This window comes from Macrobrachium rosenbergii, chromosome 13 (assembly GCF_040412425.1).
Source record: "Macrobrachium rosenbergii isolate ZJJX-2024 chromosome 13, ASM4041242v1, whole genome shotgun sequence".
Classification (NCBI taxonomy): domain Eukaryota; kingdom Metazoa; phylum Arthropoda; class Malacostraca; order Decapoda; family Palaemonidae; genus Macrobrachium; species Macrobrachium rosenbergii.
The window spans coordinates 63696938-63701937 of record NC_089753.1 but is presented as its reverse complement, the minus strand read 5'-3'; positions in this window follow the sequence as shown (position 1 = coordinate 63701937).

Genomic DNA, 5000 nt, shown 5'->3' with positions numbered 1-5000 from the left:
CTTCATCCCCATTTTTGTTCTTATCTAGTTCCTTAAGCTACTACACATTTCAATGAAATCGTGACTTTCGTTCCCCCATGCAAAAATTAAGACCATATCCTAACACTATTTACAGCACTTCATCCCTACTCAGGAGTCTCTTGGAAATACCTAACAACTAACATGAAGTGAAAAGGGTCGTCTGTTCCTAATGACACTTTTGACAGTGAGTAAGACAAGAGATTTCTTATCTTAATGCATTTAAGTTATATCTGAATAGTAAAGCAAAGAGATCGCAAACATGGAAGACAGGCTATGGAAAGTGAATGGTCTACATTACGCAGGTGATATTGTGCTTATCGCTGCCAGGAAGTGTATGATATTTTCATCCTTCTGTAAATCAAATGAAGAATTAGAGGAATTTATTTCTGGTGATAGAAATATCATTTCTCGCCATAATGTGGTTCTGATTCCACAGTACCAATTGGTTCTTAGCCGCGTGAAATAAATCTAATCCTTCGGGCCAGCCCTAGGAGAGCTGCTAATCAGCTCAGTGGTCTGGTTAAACTAAGGTATACTTAACTCTGTAAATCAAGGCCTTCCTGGGAAACTCAGGTTAAGTATAAGTATCTTTGGCATATGATTTAGTCTCTACTGTATAAGACTTGAAGGATGCTGAAATGAGACATAAGAAACTGTCTTCAATAAAGGTCTTTATTAAGAAATTTCAGATATCTCGATACTACAGCTCTTGCACTTTCCTTGATTTCAAATTGCAACCCAATGAACCGTTTAAATCTTGGAAAGACAGTTTTCGTCGACGCATCTTTGGTGTTGCTTATAATAAGAGTATAAAGAAAGTTTTTGGTGCGCCTGCCTATCCCAGCTATCATGTAACAGCTGATAACTGTCACCTGCTTCTCTTTTGACGTCATATTACGAAATTCTAATGAAGATGACTGAAGTAGCGTATATAATTTCAAAGCTGGGATTCTTTATGTAACATATTAATGGCATGTTAGGAAAGGTTTTAACGTTCTCGCATCAGAGAGTGACAAAGATACTTTTGCCTCTCGAAGTAGGTGGTAACATATTGCCTACTGAATTTGTTAAGTTTTAGTGATATGATCTGTTTTGTGTTTTTAGTACGCTAGTTCTTATATATATTCATAATATTCAGTGTCCATATAGATTTTGCTTATAATTTATGTGGTTATTATGTTAGTATAATAACAAAAATGTTGATTATAATAATAAAAGGCTTGATTCCATATGTGATCAGATGAGGTTTTTATGAATTTGATCAGGAAAATTATTATTTTCTAAATTTTACATTCATGTGGAAAAATGAGTAAGCAGTTAGTTAATAAAGACTATTGTACTGTAATTGCTGAATCGAGAATAAAGCCTTTGTATAAGAAATTTTCTCTACATGAGCCTCACCATATCTATTTACTTAGTGCTTATCAACAGCATGTCGAAAGCGCCCCCCACCCCCCTGCACGCAGTGCGCAATTTACTTATATCTTGAATGCAGTGTTTCTCTCGAATCTGAGGGATTATCGCCCCTCCATTCTATTATTTCTTTCACGTCATCTATCCACCGCTTTCTTGGTCTCGCTCTCCTCCCTCCTCTTAATATATTCGAACTATACACCATTTTTACATTGTAAGGCGAGGTGAGAGTAAGATTCGGTGTCTGCAGCTTTACTAATTTAATTACATTGTCTCAGATTTAGCTGGCCTTGTGCCAGCACGGGCTCTTGCTCCTAGAGCAGCCCGTAGATTTAAGATACAAAACATTCACGCAGGTCAAGGGATCGTGATGAGCCGCAATGTGCCACTTCTGACCTCTGACAGGCAGAAAACAGGGATTTAAGTACAAGCATTTGTATTTGTACACAGAGAGAAATATACATATAAAATGGTACAGCCTATTGGACTGAAGGTCATACATATGGTTGGAAAGCTGGCAGTGCAATAAATGCAATGGTAATAATAGATAAAATGTGACAATGATAAGAAGGATGATACATGTACGAAAGTCGAACCAGAGAAAGTTGTGTTTCTCTCGTCCGCGTGTTTAGTTCTCAGGGTTCCTTCCTTGTCACAGGATCATGGCGGTCGCGGTGTAGGTGTGTGTTTGGTCCACATGTGGGCGCTACAACATAATTATCAATCAGGCAATACTCTGATGCACTCTTCCACACCCTTATTCTTCTTTTACATTTTTTCTTCCACTCCCATCCTACATCCTCACTTCGGTACCGCATTCCAAATCTGGCTTTTTTTCATTTCAAATCATTCAAATACGCCATGCTACCTTCCTTGCTTCGTCTATTCTGTGATGCAACTTTATTTTTTCTATCTCACTATCTCTTTATATTTGTTTTGAGTCCATATGCAGATCAAATTTTCCTTATGCCATCAGAGATAGATAGCTGGAGAAACTCAGAAAGACAGACAAACAGAAAGCTAGACAAACAAACGAACAAAGACAGCAAGAAACAACATTTGAATTTGGGGACAGGTCGTTTATACAACAATTAACATCTGCTGAAAGGAGACCGTCTCAGAGAACTCGAGTGACTCGAAATCATCAACATATTAATCACGAAACAAGATTCAAATTAAGGGTGATTTAAGATAAGCAAGAGAGAGAGAGAGAGAGAAAGAGAGAGAGAGAGAGAGAGAGAGAGAGAGAGAGAGAGAGAGAGAGCGAAGAGAGAGAGGGAGAGAGAGAGAGGGGAGAGAGAGAGAGAGACGAGAATTACATCTCACACGACGGCTTTCATCCCAGCAGACTATAGTATTGTCTTCTGCTAACCGTCTGTAATTGAAGCGCTCTTCTATCTAGAGCAAAATGAGCCCACGACAGTTCAGAGAGATTCTCTCTCTCTCTCTCTCTCTCTCTCTCTCTCTCTCTCTCTCTCTCAGACGGCAGTATGTGTTAATATAGATACAATTGAGCATGGCGGCAGGTCTCTTAATCTTATCAAACATATCAACTGTGATTTGCAATTCTATTATCATGCTGAAGGGAATAATACATTGCATACCGTACGCACCTGGAGACTGGGTGACAAGCTCATTACGATAATGCTCATGTAATAAGGACCATTGTCGACGTCCTCACCTCCATTATATTCTCACCTATAATAGAGTCCTTTCATTCAGATAAGCATCGATAAAAGGTTGATCACGTCTCGCTCATTCAGTCTCGTGCATTTGTAACTCTCATCTTGCGCCGAAATTAAGGGTTTTCATCTATGTCAGGGATTGAGTAGGTGTAAGACTGATTTTCATTTACATATAGAACGAAAAAGTTAATCTTATTCGCATTACTTGAACTGGAATGTACTCGTAAGGATACGAATCTGCTTATGAAAAATAAAAAGAATTTTATAGAAGAAAAAACCTACTCATAGTTATCAGAAAATCCATAGATAGGCTTAACTGCTTGGAATGAGTGTCCTTTACCAAAATTTGCGCTCACTCTTAACAAAAATCTTGTTCGTTCATGCTTCGGTGATTGTAGTTTTCTTAGTTTATTCAACTAAACTGAAAGTTCCCATGCAAAAAATTTTTAAACATGACAAGCCCTTCAAAAAGTCGATTTTTTTCATAAATAATATAAGTAAAATCAAATTTAAACCAATGTCCAGAAAAATGTTTTCTCGTGTTAAACCAGAAATATGCTGGTCATTAGAAAACATCAAGTGTTAAAGAGATAGAAGAATATTAAAGAATTATCGACGCCGATGTCATATTACTGAAAGAATTTTACTTCGACCCCAAAATTCAGAGCCTTATACGGATATATGATTTACCTCCATTTTATTAATTTTGTTGTATTCGGTAAAAATTTGAAATTTGTCAGCTTTGGCAGTGTTTGAATGACAGTAAATTGATTACGACGCATCAAATTAAAAGTTTTATTGAATACTATACAGTTTTACTGTTTTTTCCTCACCATTTACAGGGCTGATTTTGTATTTAACTGTAATGTAATCAAAAGAACAGACTGCTAGGTATGGTGTTATACATTGACTTATGCATATAATGTACGTTATGATTTACTTTTCGAAGCAACAAAGATACGAAGAAAAGAATCTGATTCTCGAACTGATATCGTATGTAAAGAATAATATTTCTGTGTTAATGTATTCCTCACTTAAGTGATATCTGATCTACCGCGCACACTGAGAGAGTTCACAAGAAAGTTCTGTTTTGCCTGTCAAAAAAATTCGACTGATAATTTGAAATGGTTCATTTTGAGTTCATAAAACTTAGAATATTCAAAAAAAAGCAGTCTTTAAGAACAGAAGTAGGGCCTGAAAAGGCTGGTGCTTTTCTTTAAGAACATGTTCAAAGACAAATATATTTCGAAGACAAATAACGAAAAAATTTCAAAATAAGCTGAAGAGACATTTTCATTTGGCACCTAAAAAACACAACACAGCTTACAAGAGGACACTGACCCCCACCGCCATATGACCATTAAAAACGTTTTAGTATTAAGGTTGATGATCAAAACGCAGGCAGTCCAGATTTTCAAACTTCATGGCAGGCCACATAGAAAGGCTTCATTTACGAGATTATGTTTACTGCTCCACCAAAGCATGGATGCATTAGCTTTTATTACATTGATTACAATTCTGTTTATCTGAAACAAACTTCTTTAAATTATGAAATCACTATAATTATCGAAATTAACGTTGCGTTTGATCGTCATACATCATCAACATATAGGACATTAGTCTTAAATGAAAACATGTATCCTAAGTTTATCATAAAGGTATTAACATGAAGTGGTTTGTTGATGGAGCATTTAAATTGTTACGATATATTTTCACTTCATTCTTTCCCACTCTTCCTCTTCCTCTGTGAATAATTATCAAGAGCAGGAAGAAAGGAAAACTTTATAATGCTTAACAGGGATTGTAGGCAATTAGCTTATGCACTCTTTCCTATGTGGGTAGATTTAAATTTTATAAAACTAATGGAAATGCTTTTCTATT